At 40.0% G+C, this 13,506-nt stretch overlaps 1 non-coding gene across 1 annotated transcript; it reads right to left on the bottom strand.

The window, feature by feature from the left end:
- Positions 1 to 9,573: 9,573 nt before the first annotated feature.
- Positions 9,574 to 9,793, bottom strand: LOC123840121 (small nucleolar RNA U89). Its single transcript, XR_006789928.1, has one exon. It is a non-coding gene; the product is annotated as a small nucleolar RNA U89 (small nucleolar RNA).
- Between the last annotated feature and the right edge of the window lie 3,713 nt (positions 9,794 to 13,506).

Genomic DNA, 13,506 nt, shown 5'->3' with positions numbered 1-13,506 from the left:
GAGTTAAGAATTTGGGTGCTATTGGGATAGAATGAATGTATTTTTAATATGAGAAGGACATAGATTTGGGGGGGGTGCAGAATTATGTACTGAATATTTGGGTCCCCTTCAAAATTCATATGTTGGAGCTTAAATTCCCCAGGGTGATGGTATTTGGAGGCAGGGTTTTGGGGAGCTAATTAGGGCATGAAGGTAGGTCCTTCATGGATGAAATCAGTGCCTTTATAAGAGACATGAGAAAGTTTTTCTCTATCTCTCTGTTCTCCACCATGTGAGTATATAACAAGAAGATGGCCATCTGCAAACCAGGAAGCATGCCCTCAGCAGACACCAGATCTATTGGTGCCTTGATATCGGGCTTCCCAAACTCCAGAACTATAGGAGACAAATGTTTGTTGTTTAAGTCCCTAGTCATGGTATTCTATTCTATCAGCCAGAACTAAGGCAACTCTAGAGACCCTCAATGCCCCCTTCCTGCCTTTCTATGATCACACACACATTCTGAGACAGAAAGATAGTACTGGGCAGGAATAGAGTTACAGGGAGAAAGCTTGAGGGGTCTGCTGGAGAATAATGAGGTTCCACATGACCTGTGCCTTAAAGCCCAGATCAAATTCAGAAAAGCAGAAATGGAAGAGGTGTTGGAAAAATAATTCTAAGCAAAGGGAAGCGTGTAGGCAATAGGATGGGTCTCAAAGCCAAGGCAATATAGGACACAGAGCATGGAAAATAGGAGGACTTATGATTCAAAAGTGGTTAGGGACAAAATGTAGAAGTGCTTGAAAGAAGATGTAAAGTCTATTCAAGCAATGTGTTTTAAGCACATTTGTTCTGAAAGTAGGTTACTTGTGTTTTATATTAGTCTAGTATTTTAAATTTAGACAAGCTATTGCTATCGTTCCAGATACATGGAGTAGCTTAAAATATAACGTAGAGTCTATGATTTAAGTCATAGTTTAATAAGTGAGATACTTCTGGTAATGTCTGCTTTATTCATGATAAGGAGCCAAAGGAATGCAGAATTTGAGATAAGGGAATCTAGCTTTGTGGCTCATTTGCCACTGATTATCTGTGTATCTTCTGGGGTAATCATTAACCTTTCTGATCCTCAGTTTATTCATCTGTAAAATGAGCATCAATATACCTTCTGTTCAGGGTTATTGCAAGTATTTGGTTTGACAACATTTGCAAACGTGCTTTGTAAACAGCAAGCTGCTATCCAAGGTATAGTGTCAATGTGATTCCTGAATCCTTGACTGTATTTTGGAAAAGTCACCCCAATTTGATGCCTGCTTGAAAAATGACATATAAGTCTGGAGAGGTAGAGCTAAAGCAGGCTGGAATATTTATAAATCCAGTTTTCATCTGGTCAAAGCATATTTGATCATGACTCTCAAGGGAAGTTCTCAAGTGTCAAGTTCATGGACCCATGAATAGAGCATATAATTGAGGGTAGTCAACACAGCTTGAAGTAGCCTTGCTAGGATCTTGGAGAATATAAGATTCTTTAAAGGAAACTTTTATGTATTACTTCTGCATTTATACTCCCTGATTCTCTATATTTTCCTAGTCCTGTATCTCAGCTCCATAAGAATATAGGTCTCTATATTTTGAAATTAGTGTTGATAGTGAAACAATTATGGAATCATCTCTCAGTGTGACATAATTATAGCCTGGCCCTTGTGGTTTAGTGGGCAAAGACTTTAGATATTATTTACTCCAGCCATAACAGTTTCTTGCCATTTCCCCACAAATAATCCATGACTTTGAAGAACTGTGCATAAGCTCTTTTCTCTGCCTGGAATATATATTGACCTATCATGGACACTTGATAGTGCCTCTTCTAGTATCTGTTTGTCCCATCTCAATGATTCCTAATTTCCATCCTTGCTTAAAGGGAAACTAATAACGTCCCAGCCTCTAGAGGTTTGCACACAACCTAGGCTAAACCAGTCATCACTTTCTATTTCCTTGGCCACAGTGGTTGATTTAGGGTTGGACATGTGACTGAGCCTAGAGAGTGAAGTAAGGGTTTATAGACTACTATAGTCTAACAAAATAGATATGTCAGGATAAACGGGCTTATTTTTACATTTTTTTTTCATTTTTCTAACTTGTTGACTAAGTATTTGTGGTATTACATATGGTTTCCTCAATAACATAATTGAGGTTTCTTGAAACTAAAAATGTATTTCTTTCTAAATATTTGAAAGATAACTCTGACCATCTTTTTAAAACACTTGGATTAATAATGGAGTTCAGCATACAAGAAATTAATTAAATATCTTTTCAAAGAGTTCTCTTGGTATCTTTCATTGGAATGCAATGGGCTTAAGCCTGGCATCTCTCCTCTAGAAACTGGGAGCCCTATAAATCCATTACAATAGATGTCCAACAATGCACCATGAAAATAATATCAAACAAACTTGATTAAGTCATTGCAATAATTCATGTCTCTAAGAAGAGTCGTCCTTAGTTTATATCCAGCTTTTTATAGTTTTGGAAGATGATTTTTTAAATGGCCACAAGTTATTTGACACTCCTCCAACTGAGCAGTGTCTGTGTTCCCTGCACTTGAATCTGAGTGGGGTTCTGACATTTTTGTACAACAGTGTTTGGTGGAAGTGATGCTATGTGACTTCTAAGGCTAGATAATTAAATGCCATTCAGTTTCTGCTATCGACTACTCACTGTGAGGGAATCCAGCTGCCATACAAAAAAATCAGACTAGCCTGAAATTACCTTGCTGGAGAAAACAAGTGTAGACATTCCTGGCAATCCCAGTGAGTCTGGGCTTCAAGTCATCCAGCCCAGGCACCACACATCATGAAGCAGAGACAAACCATCCTTGCTGTGTATTATCTAAATTCCTAACCCATAGAATTGTTTTAACATAATAAAATTACTACGTGTCACTGAGTGGTTTGTTATACAGCATAGTGATAGGAAAATTTGCCTTTGTTCCTTCAAGGATAAATTTAAGGTTTTTCTTTGATGTGTTTTAGCTTGGGTGTGTCTAAATATACCATTCTTTTTATTATAATTAGGATTTAATAAACTTTATGAATCTGTGATTGATGTCTTAAAGAGTTCTGGAAAATTCTCAGGCATTATTCTTTCTTTTTTTTTTTTTTAAGATTTTATTTATTTATTTGACAGAGAGAGACAAAGCAAGAGAAGGAACACAAGCAGGGGGAGTGGGAGAGGGAGAAGCAGGCTTCCTGATGAGCAGGGAGCCGGATGCGGGGCTCAATCCCAGGACCCTGGGACCATGACCTGAGCTGAAGGCAGATGCTTAATGACTGAGCCACCCAGGCACCCCAGGCATTACTCTTTCTGTACCATTCAATCCTTCCTTTCTTTCCCCATCTCCCTATCTCATCAAACATGTTAGACCTTTACACTGTGTCTTCTGTTTCTCACCCACTCTTCTGGTGTCTCTTCATGCTAGATAATTTCTTCTGACCTATCTTACAGTTTAAAGATTCTCTTTTCAGCTATGTCTTCTGTTAAACCCATTCACTATGTTTAAATTTCAGTTCCTGTTTTTTAGTTGTAGAAGTTCTAGGGTTTTTAAAATCTGTTATGTCACTTTTTATAGTTTCCTGTTCCCTAATATATTTCCAAGTTCTATTTAAAGAACAAATATTTCCTTATACATAATAAGTATAGTTGTTTTATGGTTTGTGTCTGATAATTCCAAGATCTGAAGTCACATTGGATCTATTGTCATTGACTATTATTCTGCTGGATCTCACTCGTGTCATTTTGGTTCTTTGTGCACCTGGTGTCTTTGATAACATGCTCAATATTCTATTTGAAAAACTATTTGTATAAATAATTGTAGGCCTATGATAATGAAACTTTCTTCTAGGGAGGATTTTTGCTTGCTTCTGCAAGCTGATGCCTCAGACATCTTTCAGTGTAGATTGCTTTAAGCTCATTTTGTATTTTACCCAGTTTTTTTAGTTGTTTCATTGGAAGTTTGATTCAAACTGCATAGCTCACTATTACCTAAAGCATAAATTCAGGAAATGGTAGACTAATAGAGATCAGAGCTTCTCAAACTTTACGATGCACACCCATGAGCTGGTATCTTGTTAAATGGTGGGATAGTCAACAGGAATGCAGATTCTTATTCAATAGGTCTAGGGTAAGGACCAGAATTGTGCATTTTAACAAGCTCCCAGATGATATGCTAAACTTTGAGTAATGTGTGTAAAGCTGGATAGGAATATTGAGTGGGAGCTGGGAAGATGAAACCTCATGATAGAAGACATTCCAAGTATAATTTCTAAACAATATGCTATTCCAAATCAAACATACTTGAACTTTTCCTTGGTAATATATTAGACATTGAGCTACTGGAGAAACTGAGATGTGTCTGAGAGCACCTGATGCAGTGGTACTCCCAGTGGACTCTGATTTCAGCAGAGATGATTTACAAGGAGTGAGAGGTTTAGGAGTTGGACTGCGAATGATGACAGAAAACAGTATGATCTCTGCTCCCACACTACATCCCATGATCAGGTATCTAAGCCCTATGAGGGATGGGTCTGCAGATGAAAGCTGAAGGAACCATTTTCTTGGGAAACTATGAAGGAAATAGGGGTATAAGTAGGAGGCCATTTGTCATCATCAGGACTTGCAGCTTTGGAAACTCTGAGAAACTAACTTGTGACCTCTCCTCAGTAACTGATACCAAGTAGGCAGATTTGTAGAGTGGGTAGTCCCCCTCAAGTTCAAGGACATGTTCGAGGCAGTCCAGAACAAAATACTTCAAGAAACTCAGCTGTCAAGAAACACTTCCAGGATATGTATGTATCTGTATATAGTACATATACACACATTTTACCATCCAGAGACCCATACACATTAAATATCCAGATAAGGGGTAATTCTTTGCTCATGGAGGTAGTATGGTGTATTGGAAAGTGTGCAAGATTTTTAAGGAGACCTCTTAGGCTTCAAATCCGTGCTCTCATGGGGTCACTTTGGGTTAGTTACTTAGCTTCTTAAATTCCAGGAAGTTTGTGAAGCTTAAAAGTGACAACCATTACAAATTACTTGGTACATATTAGGTCTTTAATGATAAATGTAAATATCCTTACTTTTCCCTTCCCTCAGTAGCAACAACTTAAAAATACATTTAAATCCCAAGCCACAGCTTTATCCACTTACGATTTTGATGAGAGAAGTTCTGGAATATTCGGACAAGAGATGCTCTAAAAAATCAAATCACTATTGCATAAGAATTCAAAGCCATGGAAATGTAAGTCCTCTTCTCCTCACTTCTTTTTCCAAAAACTGATGCACCAAGCTGGGAGCAATGATTTATTTGTTCATACCATTCCAAAGTTAAAGGAAACAGACTTAGGATAATTAGATAATAAATTTTATTCTTATTTAATAACCAAAGGAAACGATAATTCTTCCATATCCTCAAAGTAGGTCATTCTTGGAGTCTTTTAATACAAATGTCATAAGCACAATTGATCAAAAAGGTTTATTATTGAGAGAAGACATAAATGCCAAAATATGAATATAATTTTCCCCTATATTCTCATTCTGACCAGTTCAGACATATTTATTAATAATCACTTGTAGAAACATAATTCATAAAGCAGATCTTCCTAGAACAACAGTGCATTTACTTATCTCAACAGTACCACATGCTGATGCTCATCCAGCATTCCTGGAAATAATTATTCAACATCAATATGGTAAGTTTAAAGTCAGAAAGAATCTAATTTAAATAATGAAAAGTACACTTGCAAATTAGCCTCTCCCAAAATGTTCTCAGTTAACAAAACTCCAAACTCAAAGAATACTTTTCTATATTGGAAATTGTTCGTGTCGGCTTAGGAAAAAATATATTTTATAACAGATACTCAGTTAAGCATGCAAACATTGACTGCTTCAGAATTTCCATATAGGAAGTAGAGTTTAGTAGGGAAGAAAAAAAAACCTTCTCATATGGCAAAAACACATTAACTTTACAGATCGTTTGTGTTTAGTTAAAAGAGCTTTTGGCAATTGTGGGGGTGTTCCAGCCTCTCAAGCGCCTTGTCATTCCTAGTTTACAAATATATTTTCTTTTTTTTTTAACTTCTTTTTTAAAAGATTTGTTTATTTATTTGAGAGACAAAGAGCAAGAGACCCAGCATGAGCAGGGGGAGGGGCCGAGGGAAAGAATCTCAAGCAGAGTCCCTGGTGAGCTCAGAGCCTGACATAAGGCTTGATCCCACAAACCTGAGATCATGACCTGAGCCAAAATCAAGAGTTAGAAGCTTAACTGACCGAGCCACCCAGGCACCCCTGCAAATATATTTTCTTTCATGGAAAACAACAGGTGGCCCTTACAAGAAGATCTGCCCTGTAGATGTTTTAACTCTCATCAATTATTCCTGCAGAAAAGAAAAATATGTTAGAATTGAAGACTGCCATTTGAGGGTCCTTTCTGGTAATAAATAGAATTGCTATTGGTTTTTATGTGCCTCTTGGTTCAGATCTCAATATGAACACCAAGAGAGAAAATCTGAAGATTGTCAGGCTCACGCAAAAGGAGTATAGAAATGTTAACTTTCACAATCCCTTGTAAAATATCCTCTAAGGGCCTTGTAAGAATAGTTTAACCTTTGATGATGGACTTGGCTGCCTGACAGATTTAATTTGAATGCCACTTTCATTGTTAAATAAACACCTGAACCTCACTGTACTCAGGCATTCTGGGAACACCAACGCTAAGCACAACATCCCCGGAAAAGCAGTCTTGTATACCAAAAATTACAATACACAAAGGCTTGAAGTTCTTCGTACCTTCTTTTCTTCTTTTTTATTGTGGTCAATGATATCTTTCTCTCTCTTATATCATGTGCAATTTTATAATTACCCGAAGTGTGTGTATGTGTATGTGTGTGTGTGTGTGTGTGTATCCGAGTTGGATATTTCCTAAGAAGAAATGCTAGTTCTTAAAGATTTTATTTATTTATTTAACTGACAGAGAGAGACAGCGAGAGAGGGAACACAAGCAGGGGGAGTGGAAGAGGGAGAAGCAGGCTCCCCGCTGAGCAGGGAGCCTGACGCGGGGCTCGATCCCATGACCCTGGGATCATGACCTGAGCCGAAGACAGTCGCTTAACCAACTGAGCCACCCAGGTGCCCCAGAAATGCTAGTTCTTGATACAAAAGGGCCACGCAGAATTATGGCAGAAGCATAAACAATAGTCCACGAATCCATTGCTTCAAACTGGAGAGTTTCACCAGAGACCCAAGCACAAAAGAACAATCTTCTAGAGCTCTGTGATGGCTCATTGGTCAGACCAGGCTGTAACCCAAACGCCTCTGTTACTCATCTGTCTTCCTTATTTTAAAACTGAAGACTTTAACCCAGCTAAAATTATATCTTTCCTGCTTGTTGATCTTTTAATAATATACACAAATGGCCGAAGATTATCAGAAGAGATTGCTAAAGTAATTTCGGGCAGCTTCTTTTAAGAAATGCATTTCCACACCGTACACATTTGTCATTGTGTTTTTTGATAGAGTTAAGTATTTAAATTATATTTAAAAATCAAGACTACATTTTTCAAACTAGATATCTGAAAAAACAAGGTGCCTCAAGCTGAAAATTTCTTTGAATTCACACTAAGCTCCTCTTTGACTTAACTTCCAAATTAATTAAATCAAAAAGACATGAACTAGGCCAAAAGAAAAAAAAGTCAGGAGGCCAAGTTCAAATATTGCCTAGAATGCTTCATTGGTCTTGCCTTAATTTGCTTTTAGATGGTACCATTTTAGAAGTGGAAAGGCTAAATTTATGCAAAAAGAGTATCAAGTTCATGCAGCAAATTGGAAGAGTTAATGAGTACTTTAACCTTCCTTTTCATTGAGTAAATGTTAAAAAAAAATTCTCTCAAGGTGAAGCAAGATTCAAATAAGCAGTAGATGAACTTGGCAACCATTGAACAAATATTTGAGCATCCCTCACACAAAAGACACTGGGTGATAGGTGCAAACCCCAGACTACCGGGAGGTTGGCAGCTCCATGGCCCAAGACAAACTAGAATCAGTCTACCCATAAGATGCAAGACTTTCAAGCTGACAAAGGAAAGGTAAAGGCTGTTAACCACCTTGACCTTGGCCACTGCCTTGATTTGGCTACAGAATAACTGTTGTCTATCCAACTGATTGCATTATTCAGAGATGATGTCTCCAAATCTACACTCTCCAACATAGTAGCCGGTAGTCATCTATGGCTATTGAGTATTTAAAACGTGGGTAGTGCGACTTAAGGAAGTCAAGTTTTGATTTTACTTATTAATTTGATTTTAATAATATGGAGTTGATAGCAGGATTAATGAATTTACTTAACTTGGACAAATGTAATTTTGAAACAGATGCTTTTGTTTCAAAGCCAAATCAATTCTTCCAATAAAAATGAACCAAGTCTGTCAATGTGGGTGCAACTATAAAGGAAAATGATTATTTGGTATCCAATTTAGTTATTGGGAAACTTTCAAATCTGGCTAGAACAACTTACATATGTGAGCCTAACTTTTTCAACTGGAAATTTTATGAAATCTAAATATAAATCAGGTATTTCCAATGAAAATTTAACATCTAGATAAAGATGTGTCTGCCCCAATGCCACTCTGCTATAGAAATGTTCTCATTCTCATGTCCTGGAAGGAGGTTCATGGGAAGTTCACCCTCTGAAAGTCTGTTGGTGAATTTCTCTGACGAGGTAGCTACACCCCACATAGGAAGCTCTGGGAAATGCAGAAGTTTGCAGGTCCTTGGTAAGATTCTTGAGAGGCCCTGACCATAGGGCAGCCTGTCTTCCTTTTTAGGCAAGCCTCAGTCTTCAGATGTGGGATGTGTGTTGACAGCACTGGCCAGTGGTATTTATCTGACCAAGGAAGGAATCCTGGAACTGCACTGTGGATTCTCTGCAGAACCTAGCCAGGTTCATTGCAAACAGACTTTTTTTTTTTTTTTTTCAGCATAAGTAATAAAAACTTATTGAGAATTCCTGGGATGGTGGTTATTGCCTCCTCCCAACCTGGAAGGAGGAGCCAATACTATAGGGAATCAGTCAGAAATCACACTGTCCCAACAAAATCTTTCCCCTGGGAAATTGGTCAAGCCTTTTTCATCCAAAAAGGGTTGGGATGACAGATGGAGAAAGGACCATCGCTTGATACCGGGGTAGCATAGGGGTGTGCTGTACCCCAAGCTGGCGGGAGGGGGAGAAACAGATCTGCTTCTTCTCTGGGAGTGAAGTTCCTGGTCACCAGGCTCATTTCTTATCCTTGATGAGGCTGTCACTGCCCCGGGTAAAACTTTCATCCTGTAGGTTCAGGACAAGGTTGTCAGTAGTGAGATGGATAAGGTTCTGTGATGTGGCAATCCTCTTGGAGATGTTCTGGGCTGCCCAGATCTTGTGCAATTTGATATAGCCAGGTTTCTTGCTCAGGGCACCTCCAAGGTGAGCAGGTTGGGGTTAAGGGTTCACACAAGGCCCATTTTCAACCTCAGCACTATCCTTACTACTCCAGCCCTTCTCTGGGCTGTCAGATCCAAAGCTGCACTCAGATGGCTCCTGCCTGGTCCCCCTTTGGTCCCTACCTGTGGGCGCCCCTGCAGCCAGCTGCCAGGAACCAGAAGCAAGGCCAGCATTGCTATTGATTTGCCTTATAGTGAGGGGCAGGCCTCAGGCACCCCACTAAACAAATAGACTTTTTAATGAGGGACTTTCTGGAAGGGGGCTCTGCCTTTTTATTGGGTCTAAAAGAGAAAGTCTGAAGAGATGAGGGTCAGTGGGTAGTTGGGTGCCCATTGTATCGCAGGGAGCTTCTCTCTACCAATGCTATCACTGCAGTTGTGATCACAATGGTCTCACTGTTATAGGTCTCTGTACTTTTACTCCCAGGAGTCACAAATTTGTGGAGCTGTAGACCTGCAGAACTAATGAGCTGAGAAGCACCTGCCTGGAGAGGAAAAGTAGATCCGCTATGCACACATACACAAAATCACACACAATCTTTAAAAGAGAAGAAAACAAGGTGTGTGAATTCGCTGAATATCGAATAAGCTCTTACTATGTGCACGTTATTTGGCTAAATGCAGAGATACTAAACCAAATCAACTAGATCTTACTAATGAGCCGTCAGGGAGAACGGCCTCCCTGGACAGTTGCCTAGACCCATAGCAGACTTTGCATAAGTGATAAATAAATCTCTGTTTATTAGCTTCCTGAGAACTGGGGGTCTTCTTTATTTAACTGCAGCTTGACCTTATCTATCCTGATTGATGACGAACTAATACATGGCACTTGCCTGCGACAGGTGTACAATCCAGGAAGGTAACTTCAAGTATTCCAATGGCTTCAGTAAGCACCCATTTTTTAACTAAAATAATTATTTCTAATTTATATAGGTATTTACTTCCAAGGATTATGAAAATTTTATCAATATCAAAACATGTATAAAACAAGACAACTACATACTCTGAAGGCAGAGGTATCTGTGTTATGCATTATGAATCCCAGTACCTAGCCACATGCATGGTCCCTAACAGGCACCAATGAACACTTATCAAGTGAGTAAGTGAATGAATGAACCATCTGGTTGGGGAAGTAAAGTATGCAACATAAAGGGTGGGCCATGAGGCATAATAAATGCTATGGAATTCAGCATAAGGAGAGAGCATATCCAGGCATGGGGATCAAGGAAGACTTGCAACATGAGCTGACGTCAGAGGATGGAGATTCAGGGAGCAAAAATATGGAGACCGGAAATGGCTGGTGCAGACACATTATATAAGCTAGACTAGACAAGGAATTTATGTGAGCAAATAGAAGAAAATGAATTGGGAAGAATCAATCATGGCCAGATTTTGCATGATTAAATGCAGAACTTCAATCCCTTAGCCAGTGGTGGCTCTCTGTCTCTCTCTCTTAAAAATTCAAAAACCATTCTCTGAATGCATTTTATTTGTGGGCTAAAATCAGGAAGAACAAAAAAGCTAAGTTCCTTTGGTAAAGAAAGATGTGGAGGACAGGGTTCACAATCATTGGCGTGGATGCCTTTAAGAACCCCCTAAAGAATAGCTAATGTCCCATAAACATCTGTTGAAAATCAGTGCTAAAGTAACAGGCCACATTTAGTATTAGTTCAATCATTTAACCAGCCCGTCAATCATTCACTATTGAGAGCTCTCTACCACTCCACATTCTGGAGAGTTCGGGATAAAGAGCAGACTGTGTCTACTGGTGGTGGGCCCAGCATGAGAGGCAATGATATGCTCCTGAGGTCCTGAGAGGCAGCCTCCTAAGGGTTTTGAGGTTTGTTCCAAAGGCAATTCATCCCTGATAGAGGAGAGAGTTCTGTAAAAACTGTGGACCTGGCTTACCAGGTCTTTCTCTGAACTCTTCTCTCCTCCATGACCGTGTGCCAGAGCCCTGAGCAGAGGACGCAAAATGAAATACTCCATCATTAAAAAATCTCGGAGATGCTGGGGGAGGGGCCATATGGCAAACCAGTGCAAGAGGGTATCCTTTCCCCTCAAAGTGGAACAAATTCTAAAAATGGAATATGAGAGTATGTCACCCATCCGAGGAGGGAAAGGTGAGGGTTGTTGCGGACAGAGGCAGGAGAACTTATCACCTCACTTGCGTCCTGTCTTAGAAGAGACAGACAGACTGACAAATTCAAAGTAGCCCAAGGATGTTGGGGTTAATGTAGAGCATGAAATTAGCCATGATACCTGGCTTGCTAAAATGTAACACAGAGGCTGCTGGGGGCAAAGGAGGGTTTTGGAGAAGGGCATAGACCTTTGGAATGCCGGGGTCCTCATGGCCACTCTGCCTTTGGAATGCCATGGGGAGTTGCCTTCCCTGAAGCTTTCTTAGCCCAAACAGCCACACTGTGATCTAAGAGAAGAATGCGTTGTCCCCTAGGCTATGTTTAGTAGGTGATGCAAATTAGCATATCTTATCTTTCCCATAAATCCTCCCAGTTTCAGTAAGACCCCTTGTCACACATCACGTCTTGAGAGACAGTGATAAAGGATTTGTGATTATCCTGAAGGACCAATAAAAGCAGGAGCAGAGAAGAGCAAAGGGTCTTCATCTCTGAGTGTTGACCCCCATGCCTTCTCCTCTCTTTTATGGCAAAGTTTGGAGTTATCTTTTCATCCATCTATACAGGGATTGCTGGCCATTCCCAGCACAAGGATTTTCCATTTTCACCCCCGACCTTCTCACTCTCAATGCCCTGGACTCTTTCTAGCCAGGGAGCTTCACATTACTCAGAAGGGCTTCTACTGGACAGTTTTCTAAAATAAAAGACTCTTCTCCTGGTGGTTAGTCCCCTCATCTCCTGTCTCTGTTCACTGTGTTTCCCCTACATCACAACAAATCAACAGATCTGGGCTCACCAGCACTCTCAGCTTTGACTCCTGTCCTTGTGTCCTAGTCTTTCTGTCAACCCTAGGCCAGAACCACTTGTAGGATGTGCCTCTCCACAGGCACATCCTACAAGCGCTGTGCAGCCAGACACCTTGGGAATCACACAATCACAGCACACATGGCTACAAACATCTAAGGTCCCAGCTTTCGTCCAACAGCCTTTCTGATTTTCTTCAGTAACTATCAAAAAAAAAAGTGGTCAACATCCCTCAGTCCTAAGCACCTCATTCTCAGCAGACAACCCTACAGAAACCCAGGTCATCAGGCATTTTTATCAGCCAGGTCTTGGTGTTGCAACTGCCTTGACAAAAACACAACCCCTCCATTATGAGTCTGAACACAGCTAAAATAGGAGCCCTGTTCAAGCCCAAAAATGACCAAAGAGCCCCCTCTCCTGGCTAGTATGAGTGGTGCCTTTTTTCTTACCAATTACATAAAATTTACCAATTGCATAAAATTGATGAATAAACCCAATCACAGCATTACCCCCACTTCCTTACAGCATCCAATCTAGAACAAAGAGCAAAGTCCCTAAACAGTCCACCAAAGAACCTAACACAGTCCCAAACCCTGTAATAAATCCTTTCTAACATTCCCTTTCTGAGAGGCTCCACGATTCCCCAGGGGAGTGCATTCTCCCTCCAAGGAGCAATCAACCTGATCTGTTCTTTGACAGGAGGGCGCTAACATAGTAATAGGAATTACTGTTATCACTATTGTTGCGTTCTGTGCTAAGTACTTTACATGTGTTATTCATTTAATCCTTTGATGACAGTGACAATTTTGCCCACTGCGGACCTGGAAACACTAAGACTGAACAGAATTTAAAAGCTATCTGCGTCACAGATCCAGCATGATGAGTGAAGGGACATAGGAATCAAGCTCTGGAGCTCATGCTCTTCATGATTTTAGAAATAATAAACCACAAAATTAGCAAAACTAGTTTCTTCCCCACATCGTCCCCTCGAGTCTCAGAACATGAGCTGTTTTTCTTTCAATGTCAACCCCTCCTTCTGTCTGTTCTTTGACCACCT

Source organism: Mirounga angustirostris, unplaced genomic scaffold, assembly GCF_029215605.1.
Source record: "Mirounga angustirostris isolate CCGP_5_RB_7025 unplaced genomic scaffold, mMirAng1.0.hap1 SCAF_3, whole genome shotgun sequence".
In the NCBI taxonomy this organism is placed as follows: Eukaryota; Metazoa; Chordata; class Mammalia; order Carnivora; family Phocidae; genus Mirounga; species Mirounga angustirostris.
Note: the sequence above shows the minus strand (reverse complement) of the source record. Positions and strands in the feature narration are given on the sequence as shown.